The sequence below is a fragment of the Hyaena hyaena genome, unplaced genomic scaffold, assembly GCF_003009895.1.
Source record: "Hyaena hyaena isolate Hyena2069 unplaced genomic scaffold, ASM300989v1 scaffold_578, whole genome shotgun sequence".
Lineage (NCBI taxonomy): Eukaryota > Metazoa > Chordata > Mammalia > Carnivora > Hyaenidae > Hyaena > Hyaena hyaena.
This window is the reverse complement of record NW_024081212.1, coordinates 1189481-1201772: the sequence shown is the minus strand read 5'-3', so window position 1 is coordinate 1201772 and position 12292 is coordinate 1189481. Positions and strand designations below refer to the sequence as shown.

The 12292-nt window shown below is 42.5% G+C and overlaps 1 non-coding gene across 1 annotated transcript; it reads right to left on the bottom strand.

Moving 5' to 3' along the window:
* Window positions 1-3703: 3703 nt before the first annotated feature.
* LOC120248306 lies at window positions 3704-3847 on the bottom strand. The gene has a single exon (XR_005532550.1). It is a non-coding gene; the product is annotated as a U4 spliceosomal RNA (small nuclear RNA).
* Window positions 3848-12292: the final 8445 nt, after the last annotated feature.

Sequence of the window (12292 nt, the reverse complement as noted above, 5' to 3'; positions counted from 1 at the left end):
TTTCTATAGTTTTCATCATACAGATCTCTTATATCCTTGGTTAGGTTTATTCCTAGGTATTTTATGGTTTTTTGTGCAATTGTGAATGGGATCAGTTTCTTGATTTCTCTTTCTGTTGCTTCATTGTTGGTGTATAAAGACGCAAACAATTTCTGTACGTTGATTTTTGTACCCTGCAACTTAAGCATCTGACTCTTTGATTTTGCCTTGGGTCATGATCTCATAGTTGGGGGATAGAGCCCTGTATTGGGCTCTGTGCTGGGATTCTCTCTCCCCGCCTCTCTCTGCCCCTCTCCTGCTCGCACATGTACTCTCAAAATAAATAAATAAACTTAAAGTAAATAAAAAGTTTGGATGCCTCCCTTACGATAATTGACCATTATGCTTCTTTCTTTCACCTATTGGCAGTTCTAGGCTGGCCTGGTGGTACACTCTCTGTGGACTACCCAGCCAAAAGGAAGCCCGTACTCATATATACTTTTCTGCTTCAGCTACCTAAATTCTCTTGTTGGATTAGCATGGCCCTACATGATAAAGATAATGATCACCTGATTGAGTATACACCACTTACCAATTCTTCCTACAGCGGCCCACACGTGCTGAGATGGGGGGATGGGTAACTGTTGTTATGGACTGAGTCTTGTCCCCCTACCTCCCAGTTCATATGATGAAGTGCTCACCCTCAATGTGACTATATTTGTAGATATGGCCTGTACAGAAGTAATTAATGTTAAATGAGGCCGTAAGGGTGAGCCCTAATCCAATAGTCTTCATGTCTGTAGTGGGAAGAAGAAGAAGTGACCCAGAGGTCTGTCTCTGCACTAGCACAGAGGAAAGGCCATGTAGAGGCACGTTGAATTGGCAGCTTTTGGAAATCAGAGAGGTCTAACCAGAATACACCCTTGGCACCTGAAGCTTGGACTTCCCAGCTTCCAGAACCGGGAGAAAATAAATGTCTGTTGTAGAAGCCACGCAGTCTGTGGCGTTTTGTTACAGCAGCCCTAGCAGACTAACACAAATGCTCTTACACATGTTATAAAAGTGTCCTTGTCCCTTGTGCACTTGACCTTTCCAAAGAATGGTCGTGGTGTGAATAGGGAAATATCTGAACAACAGGTGAAGTTATAGGTACTAAAATGACCCACACCAATTTTGGGGTGATAGAGGGAGAGCAAAGATCCTGGCACCTGGGAAGGGAACACCTTAGACCTCCCGAGGGGGAATGAGTGACATTAATGATTGTCCTCTGGAACCTCTCCGAGGAAAATGGAAAATGTCCTGGTGCACCCTCTTTGTACTGTTGCAAGTTACTTAAATTTAAGACTGCTTGCTCAGCCACCTTCCTCCAGATGACTCTCTGACCATGATTGATCATGACCTTAACCTTACAGAGAAATTTATTGGGAGCCACAGAGGAGGACCTTGCCATGCAAACCCCTTGTTGGCACTACTGGATTGCTTTCCCACCCCCAATTCCTGTAGGCATTATTCCATCATTCTGGGGGGGGGGGGGAATGCATACTGCTCTTCTGTGCCACGTACAAACAGGACAGGTCTCGTTCTAAAAATAAGGATGGGACTCAATTATTTAAACTGAACTGAGACCCATAGGAGCTGCCCAGGAGGCCGTGTCCTTGACATTGTCAAACTTTTCACATATACCCCAATGTTGTAGGGCTCATTTGAATGGCCCCAACAGTTGCGCACTCTCAGTGTTGTACATCCAGCTTGGAACTCACGTGTTAATTCGCCTTTCTCATGATAACATGGGGACTGCACCTCTAAGGGTGGCCATAGAAGACTTTACAATAGTTAATGAAATACCGTTAGGGGGTCATGTAGCCCTCACACAACTGTGGAGATCTCTCCCTAAACAGTTATACCTTGGTTCTCAAGGGAGTGTTCTGGAGGGATAATTGGCTTGTTATTGATATGCACCCCACCTTCAGGTTTTCCTGTGACGGGAAGCATCCAGTTAGAAGAGGTGGCATGGAATCTGCCCCTGATTTCAGCTGGAGTGAATACTGATAATGACCTTGTCTTTGAAAGCCAGTGTAAATATATTGGCCAAGATTGTTATGATGGATACAATTACCCTAGACTTCCTCCTTCCTGGATTAATGCATTGGGCCAAATTAAAAGATGAATATAGTACAAGAGAAAGCCACTTGGATTTCTAAAGAAGATCTTGATGATATATGGGATTTGTTCAGCCCCATTGGATCCAGGACCCTGAGGAGCATGACTGAGGTCAGTACTGGCCACGTCCTGCTGCTTGGAGTCCTGTAGGCATTCACCTTAACTAAATGCCTCATATGAGAAAAATATGAGAAAAATTGAATGGGTTTGGCCCCAGCCTCTGTTGGTCAGATAAACTGTAGAGGAGGACTGAGTGGCATACTTATGGGGAAACTGACCAGAAACCAAGATGGTGCAGAAATGACGGGTGCATGTAGGGGGAAACAGTTCTCCCATGGCTCCCTTGAGTTCCTGCAAACCTAGCCTGCATAAGTATTGACTGCTCTATGTATTTTCAAGAATACTTATATAGTAAATATCAATGGATGATGGAGATAATGTCTCCCTGTGGGGCAAAGGGCAGGCAGGCCTACTGCTCAGTATAAAAGCTACCCTAAGCTCAGGGTTGTCTTCTGTATTATAACACAACGTGCTGTGTCTGCAGGTGCCCATCTGGGTTCATCTGGAACCCCCCATGGAACTTGGGGGCAAGAACTCATGACAATATGCTGATGCTCATACTGTTTGCTATGTAGGGAGCAATATATTTTTTGTGTGTGTGTCTGTGACTTAGGAGTTGTGTGTCTTTTGCCACCATCCATGAAATACTAGCAGACCAACTTACTGGCTTCTAAGTAGAGTAAGCTCTCAGATACCTCAGAGTTCTTTTTTCTTAATTTAATTTTTAAATCCAAGTTAGTTAACACACAGCGTAGTAATGAGTTCAGGAATAGAATTTAGTGATTCATCACTTACATGTATCACACTCAGTGTTCATCCCAAGAAGTGCCGACTTTATTGCCCATCACCCATTTAGCCCGTCCTTCCCCAGGCACCTCCCCTTCAGCAACCCTCAGTTTGTTCTCTGTATTTTATTTATTTATTTATTTATTTATTTATTTATTTATTTATTCATACTTGTTTGTTTGTTCTCTGTATTTAAGAGTCTCTTATGGTTTGCCTCCCTCTCTCTTTTTAGCTTATTTTTCATACTGTCTTTCCCCCCCTTGAATGGTCTTAGCACTCTTATTGAAAATCAGTTGACCATATGTTGAAGAGTTTTTTGAATATATTAGCTGTGTCTTTTTCTTTTAATTTCTTTTTTAAATTTTAGAGAGAGAAAGAGAGAGCATGAGTAGGGGAGTGGGGCATAGGGAGAGAGAGAAAATCTTAAGCAGGCTCCATACTCAGTGTAGAGCCTGATGCAGGGCTCGATTCCGCGACCCTGGGGTCATGACCTGAGCCGAAATAAAGAATTGGACATTCAACCAATTCAGCCACCCAGTCACCCCTAGCTGGGTGTCCTTTAAAAAAATATATGGCCTTTATCATATTGACAAATTTCCTTATAGTCCTAGTTTACTGAGTGCTTTTATCATGAAAGGTTGTTGAATTTTTGAAATTTTTTGTATGTGTCAGTTGAATTTGATTGTGTGGCTTTCCCCCTCCATTCTGTTAATGTAGTGCATTACACTGATTTTCAGATGTTGAACGATTCTTTCCATATGGGAATAGGTTTCACTTGGTCATGGTGTATAATTCTTTTAATTAGCAATAATCGCGCCTCGGATAAACCTCATTGGCTACGATACTGCCACTGCGCAAAGCTTATAATTCTTTTAATATGCTACTGAATTTGGTTTGCTGATAGTTTGTTGATGATTTTTGCATCAGTATTCATAAGGGATATTGTTTTGAAGTTTTCATTTTTGTAGTTTCTTTGGATTTAGTGTCAGAGTAATACTGGCCTTATGAAATGACTTGAGAAGCATTTCCTTCTCTAAGTTTTTGGAAAAGTTTGACAAGGATTAATGTTAATTCTTCTTTAAGTGTTTGGTAGAATTCACTCACTAGTAAAGTCATCCTCAGCTTTTATTGTTGGGAGGCTTTTGATTACTGATTCAATTTGCTTACTAGTTATAGGTCTATTCAGATTTTCTATTTCTTCGGGGGTTAATTTTGGTAGTTTTTGTGTGTCCATTTCATCTAGGTTATATAGTTTTTTGAGCATACAACTGTTTTAGCATAGCTTTGCAAAGTTGAAGCTCTGTAACCACTAAACAATAATCTCCCATCCCTTCTTTCCCCAGCCCCTGGCAACCACCATATTTTCTGTCTCTATGGTTTTGATTAATGTAAATGCCTCATATAAATAGAATCATGTGGGGCTGGGTTTTTGTGATTGGCCTATTCACTTAGTATAATGTCATCAAGGTTCATTCATGCTGTAGCAAAATCAGAATTTTCTTGCTATGTAAAGCCAAATAATATTCCATTGTATCTATATATCACATTTTGTTTATCCACTCATCCATTGAGGGACACTTGGGTTGCTTCCAACTTTTGGCTATAGCATATGTTTTGAGTCGCCATAACCTAACTTTGAGAGCTATCTCTGCACTTGGGAGTTTTTGATCTTGGGTGATTTACTTTCTTTAAGTCTCACCTGTATAAGAGCATAATGATGGTACCTCCACTGTAAAGTTATTGAATTAAATGATAAAAGTTTTTTTTTTAATTTCTGAGAGAGAGACAGTGTGAGCAGGGGAGGGTCAGAGAGAGGGGGACACAGAATCTGAAACAGGCTCCAGGCTGAGCTGTCAACACAGAGCCCGACGTGGGGCTCGAACCCACAAACCGTGAGATCATGACCTGAGCCGAAGTCGGACACTTAACCGACTGAGCCTCCCAGGCGCCCCAATGATAAACGGTTTTTAAAGCACTTAATGTGGGGCATCACTAAACATTAATTACCTTCAGCAGGGTGGCACGAAAAAGAGCTGTCTTTAGAATCAATCCTGTGTTCAAATCTCAGACGTCTTGCTATCTAGTTATATGACTTAGGGAGGTTGAGTTTCTGTTTCCTTATTTTAAAATTCAGAATAATAACATTCATTCTTTCAGACAATAAATACTTATTGAGACCTACTCAGCACCAGGCATTATTCTATAAGATGGGATAGAAATGAACAAACAGAAATATAAATCTATGCCCTCATGGAGCTTACATTCTGTGGTCTGAGAAGTGAAACAAATAATTTTCAATTCATGTGTTAAACAATACTAGGAAATGGTGCTCACTTATCAAGACTAATAGTTCATTTGCCAAGTCCTATGAGACCCCCGTTTTGCTTTACAGCAGAATCGTCTGGTTCTCAGATATTTGGTTGTAGCCAATTGTCATAAATTTTCCACTTTTAGCCGGTTCATCTCCTTGCAAGATCATGTTTGACATCACTTAGCCCAGGCCTTAAGCCCTTATAAGTACTCTGCTCTAATTTTTCTTTTTCTTTTATTTGAGAGAGAGAGAGAGAGAGAGAGAGAGAGAGAGAGAGAGAATCTCAAGCGGGCTCCACACTCAGCACAGAGTTCAACGTGGAAGCTTGATCTCACAACCCTAGGATCATGACCTGAACTGAAGTCAGGAGCTAGACGTCCAACGTTCAACTGACTGAGCCACCCAGGCACCCTTAACTTTTTATTTTTAAATACTTCTAATAAACTTGACTTGACTTGACCAACAGGTTTTTTCTGGTGGTTGTTTGGGCAGTCAGTAGGGGACAGAAATAACAAAGAATCAATTATAGAGTTGTTATAAAGAGATAAAGTGAGAGAGCTAAAGGAAAGGGGGCCCTGCAAGGGAGATCATTTGACTTATTTGACTTTACCCTGAGTAGAATGAGAAGAAGTTGGAAGGTTTGGGCATGAGAAGTAACATGATCAGACCTATACTTTAGCAGGATGGTTCTCACATCAGCATTGAGCATTGAGTGACTCCTGACCACATAGGAGTCTCAGGCTGGGGGTAGACATAGCCTTGTCTAAGGTAGTTGGACTATCTGTTTGGAAGTGGAACCCACAGAATTTGTTGATGGACCAGATGGACATATGGGGGAAAGAAGCACACCTGTATTACAGGAGGTCATGAGCTCTCAATGCCATGAGACTTGGTGATAGCAACCTCTCTGAGGATTTACACATGCTTCTCCTGTGGCTGGCTCCATGTTTCCTTGCCCTGGTCATTTGGTAAATGGAGATGTCACTTTCCTTGGGACTTCTTTCCTGATGTCCTTGGCCAGTCTTTGGTGTCTTCTATGGGCTTCCATCACCTGCTCCCCTTTGAATATGCCTCCTTTGAATACAGTAGCCTGGGTACTATAGCCTGACACCACCTCTGGTTCCTGCCCCCACTACAGATGGCCCTTCCTATGTGGCAGCTTCATCTTCCTTATTCATTATTGAACACACTGCACCCAGGACAGAGTCTGCAACATGGTCAACACTCAGCCCAAACTTATTGATTATTGCTTAATAATCATCCATCGTGGGGAAAAAATGGGCGGTTCCTTTATCTCAAGAATGGACTTTGAGGTTCACTCACAGGGTTCCACTTACACTGAAAAGCCAAGGACAAATATCTCTCAACCATAGCTAGCTGTGGGCAAAAGTGCAAAGTAGCCAAAGCATCAGAGATTTTTTGGCATTAATATTGATTTAAAACATATTTCATTAAAATGTTATTTGACTTACTGATTTTTTGGTGTCCCTAGGAAATTACTGTTTTTTTTTTTTTTTTTTTTTTTTTTTGCCCTGGGAAAATGCCTCACCCACCTCATTTAGCCCTGACTTTGCTGGAGAGGCAGGGTGGTGATAAGGAAGGCATTGTGGAATGTGAGTTTAGGGCAAGACATCTTTCTTGAGTGTTCCATGAGGGGTTTTGAAGAGAAAGTCTTTAAAGGCCCCAAGCTGAGCTTCTGAGTTTGCTAGGGTGGCCATACTGATGAGGCACAGACTAGGGAACTCAAACAACAGCCATTTATTTTCTCACAGTTCTGGAACGGGAGGTCTGGGATCAGGTGCCCCCAAGGTTAGATTCTGGTGAGGTCCTCTTCCTGGCTCATAGACAACTCTCTTCTCTCTGTTTTCATGGCTTCTTCTCTGTGTGCATGGAAAGAGAGATCTCTAATGTCTCTTCCTCTTCTTAGAAGAACATCCGTCCTATCTGATGGGGGTCCCACCCTTATGACTTCACATAACCTTTGCTACCTCTCTAAAGGTCATATCTCCAAATGCACTCACTTTAAGAGGTTAGGGTTTCAACATGTAAGTCTTGGAGGACACAGTTCAGTCCTGCTTCCATCCACATTATGCTGCCTGAGGTGGCGTCTTCGCACTAGAAGACCAATGGACCAGGGGCTGAATTTTGGATCTGTCTCTAATTAGCTGTTTGATCTTGGGCTGATCATTTACCTCTCTGAAACTCAGCATCCCCATCTTTAAAAGAGGTGAATATTTGAATATTTCTTATCTCATGGGGAGATAAAGAGGTTAATCTGATACACACACATACACACACACAACTTGTACACAATTTGCAGTAAATATTAGGGCATTAGGTTCCATCCCTTTGGCAAACTAATTGGAATTCAGGAAGTAGAAACTGGCACTGTAATTAAGTTAAGAACATTTAATTAATGAAGTACAGAACAGAACTCATCCCCTTTCAGTAGCCAGAGAGTGAGAGAGTGGTATTAAACAGAGACTATCTACTATTTTTCTGAAATTTAGCGGCTGCACACCCTATCACACAATGTTAGATCTTCAAGCAGACATCAGCCAGAAGTTCAGGGCCCCACAGATATCCATACGTCCAGTAGGAAACTTTCTAAGGCTGCCGAACGGGAGGGAAAAGTGCCGAGTCATGGGTTTGTTTCCTTCTGGGTCTGTGTGGTTCTTATCACGTTCAGGAAACATTAGCACACCCAGCTATTAATAATGGTGACGAAATGAATTTTCTGACTAGATCTGGGGTGGAGGTAAGGGTCACCTGCCTGGCTAAACTACACTTCTATCTCTTCAGGAAGGAAGGGACCTATCTGAAGGCACGCTGTGAAGATAGGAATGTCCATTCTGAGAACCCTCTACTTCACGCAACAGGGCAACGCGAACCTCCTGAAGGTCATGGTTGGGCGGGAGATATGGATGTTGTCATTGGCAGATTTTCTCAGCCATTTCCAAAATCCCTTAGTAGGCAAAGAGTCCAGATAAAGACACAGGATCTAAGGCATTACAAAGAGTGGGATGATAGTGCTTGCCATATTGCAGGATGAAGTATTTATTTCAACAATAGAGGACTATACTTGCACTCTCAAAATGGATGAAACATTTTTCTCTGGGAGACTTGCTCTAATTCTTTATTCCTCTCCTCTCCTTTTTTGTTGAAGCATGAGATTTCACATATGGAAGCCCATTCTTTCCTGTATTCCTTCTCCTGCTTTCCCTACGTCCCCCCAACGGGCTTTACCAGTTTTGATAAGCAGGAAAGGTGTCAGATAATAATTTCTGTTTGGTGCCTAGAAACTTCCAGAATTTATGGTTATCAGAGTGAATCACAAGAGAGACTCTGATTCTATTTTTTTCCTCACAGAAGGCGAAGGACAGTTATGGCCATGCCCCTCAGTGAATAGGCTATCTTATGCAATTACCTGCGTTATTGGGAGCAGACTGACTGGAAAACTTAACTCAGGTGATGGAATATATGTTAGGCACCCATTACCTAACAAAATCAGACCTGACTGACATCAGGGAAAGTTCAGTTCAACTATTTTTGTTTTCTTCCCTTTATCAAATTCATACCTGAGAAGTTTTCACAACAGATTTTAATTTCCAACACTTAAATCGGGTTGATGGTTAACTCAAGGAACCGAGGAGAAATTCCTGTCGCAATGTGTTACCACAAATAGAGTTGCCGAGCTCACTAAAGCAATAGACTTGCGAAAGTCACCCAACAGCTATCGCTACACTGCTCACTGTGGTAGCCACTAGCCGCACGTGGCTCTTTACACTTAAACTACAATTAGTTTATACTAAAAATTCCCTTCCTCAGTCACACTAGTCACATTTCATGTGCTTAGTGGCGACACGTGGTTTGTAGCTACTGTGTTGGGCAGATAGGTACAGAACATTTCCATTGTTTTAGAAAGTTCTCTGGAACAGCGCTGGCCTACAAGTTCAGTTTCATCATCTGGGAGGGGATAGCAGCACAGGTACCAGATGAGATAGTGCGCGTGGAAACACATTGTACTCTGTGAAGTGCAATTCAAACTGTGCCATTGACCTTGACTTGTAATTTGGATGGACGCAGGGTGGATTCTAGATTTCCTAAAGCAAAGTGATGTAGATAATCTGACTCCCTAGTGTATGTGTCTGATAGTTTTACAATCTGCCCTGTTTCTCCCTTTATAACCAGCAGTGTTGAGTATTCATATTGCTGGGCAGAAAGAGACATAAGCCCGTTCCACTCTAGCTCTTGGTTTCTCAGATGGTCCTCAATTAGAAGTTCCCTCCCCCTGCACTAGCTCTAGGGCTTCGGTACCCCTGCCCTCAGCCTCATATTCTGAAGCAGCACGGTACTGCGGGAGGGCATAAAACTACCCTCCCCCCACTCCACGGTCATGAGAGACCCTAGAAGCCTGCTTCCAAGGGCTTATATGGTATGAATTATATGGTAGAGAAGTAGGGAGCATATACTTGAGATAGGACTGGGCTGGCTCTCACCTCTGTCACTGGTTAACTCTATGACTTTGGCAAGTAAGTTACCTACCCTGACGCAGAGTTTTGTTGTTGTTTTTTTTAAATTTGTGTAAATGGGGACAAGGCAGAACTGTGGCAAGAGTGCCCGGCACATAGTCCTTGGCCCTTAAAGGATGCTATGATGTGCAGTAGATGAATTTACGTGAGATGTATCCTCAGCCTTGGGGGGGCGGGGGCGGGGGAGAAGTGGTGCTTTTTATTTCTCTTGCAAAGAAATGGAAGAATCTCAGCTATTTCATTATCCAGATCTAGATCTGTCTAAACATTTGTGGGTTGGGCCTAAACAGTTTCAAGTAAAAGTGCCCACGACAATAGGCATGTCGCTTGAAACCCTGTTGACTGTCCACCTAACAGCCCTCCCTCCCCCTACTTTCCCCCTTGAGAGCAGAACCCAGATTTTGTTTCCATGTGTAGTGTCCAGGGCTCCCTCTCCAGCTCCAGAGTGTTGAAGCTTGATTGGTTCAAGCGTTCAGGTTAATACTTGTTTCGCCAGTGACTGGTATAGGAAAGGTCATGTGATATAATTCTGATCAGTGGGACATAAATGAAAGTGTGCGGGGCAGATATAAGAAAGATTTTTCTGCCCTTAAATATGAAAGAAAAACAAATGGAAACATTGGACTCTGTTCTTTCCATCTTTCTAAAGGAATATGGAAGTGAAATATAGACCTTCTACCACGAAAAATTAAAATAAAGGGTTGATGGTGAGGGGAAGCCTGGGATTATTAACATTTTGATGGGTTCTACTTTTTCCTAGTCCACATGTGGTGTATCATACTTCTAGGAACTCTGACTTAGAAATTTGATATTGTCGGAGAGCCTGGGTGGCTCAGTGGATGAAGTGTCTGACTCTTGATTTCAGCTCAGGTCATGCTCTCCTGGTTTGTGAGATCGAGCCCTGCATCAGGCTCTGTGCTGACAGCAGGGGGCCTGCTTGGGGTTCTCTCTCTCTCTCTCTCTCTCTCTCTCTCTCCCCCCGTCCCCTGCTCATGCTTGCTCTCGTTCTTTCTCTCTCCCAAAATAAATAAACTCAAAATAAAAAAAGAAAGAAATCTGATATTGTCTTTGACTCTTTCTTCATCATTTATCCCTCATATCTGGAGAGTTGCCAAACTCTGGTCGTATCTTCTTGGCTTTTCAGCTTACCCAGGGTAAACAGGTTTTAGGGAGACACTGGCGGATACTATCCAAGCAAATGAAATTGGCTTGAGACAGAAAGGCCATGTGGTTTTTTTCTAATGAGAGCCGTGTCTTTTCAGGAGAGAAGCCTACGTGGGAAGCTAAATCAAGATCAAAAGGGTTCCTGATGGATGGATGGATGGATGGATGGATGGATGGATGGATGGGAATAGAAGACAAAGGTGCTACTGCAGTGGCCGGATACCCCCCCGTGCCCCACGTGGGCCTCCTGGCATGGGCGGCCCCATGCTTTCCCCTGCTGGAGACTCACTGTCCCTCCTTTCCCTACAGCCCCCGGTAGCTGTCCACTTGGCCCTTTTCATCATGGCTATGACAATGTAAAGATGGTAAGAGTCCTCAGTAGAGTCTAGACTTTCTTCTTAATTAGTAAGCATTTCTAGTGATCTGAAAGGGTATTATCACTCTTCTGAAAATGCTCAACATCATGAAAGGCCGTGTTTCTCCTGGCCTCCACGGCAGGACCTCCTCCTGATGCATCATGTCCATCCAGCAGTCTTCCCAATGGGCTACTGGGCTATTAATGCATCTGTTAGCCGAGTTTCCTAGTAGAGTGGCCCCCGGAGGAGGCGAAGAGGAGAACTATCACAGCAGGAGATGAAAGACTTTCTGTTGGATGTGAAGCAGGGGATTTGCACACATGTAAAGGTCTGAAAAGCTGTCATTCTGCTCTGAGCTCTTGTGTCTTCCTTCCCAGCTGTGCAACTTCCTGTGTTACTGCTTTTGTCTGAAAAAGGTAAGCAGAGATTTTTCAGCATGAAATCCCACTGGCGTGCTATAAGGAATTCTATCCTTATACCAAAAGAACTTTGGCTCCTTCATTCAGATGAGAGAAGAAAGAAATGAGGAAGACGGAAAAATGTGTACTAAGGAAGCGAATAGAAAAGTCAGGAAAGAGAGCTTAGTGGTGAAAAACTGGAAAAGGAAGGCAAAGAAAATAATTGGTTAGAGGCTTAAAAAACAGGAAAGAAATAACCACAAACAACACTGTTGGCCAAAAAATTCAAATAAAGATGGTTCATGAAATAGAAAGAAGGAAAAAAACCAACTAGGGAGGAACCAAAGTGAAGAAAATAAAGGAATAAAAGATTGACAAATATCAACTTGACTACTTTTACTAAAATAATTTTTTCTGGCCTGAAGCCCAGTTCAGATTCTGTATCTCCCTCTCTCTCTGACTCCCCTCACACTCTGTCTCTCTCTCCTTTGAAAATAAATAAACAGAAAAAAATTAAACTGGTATCAACAAACTACTAAGCAAGTA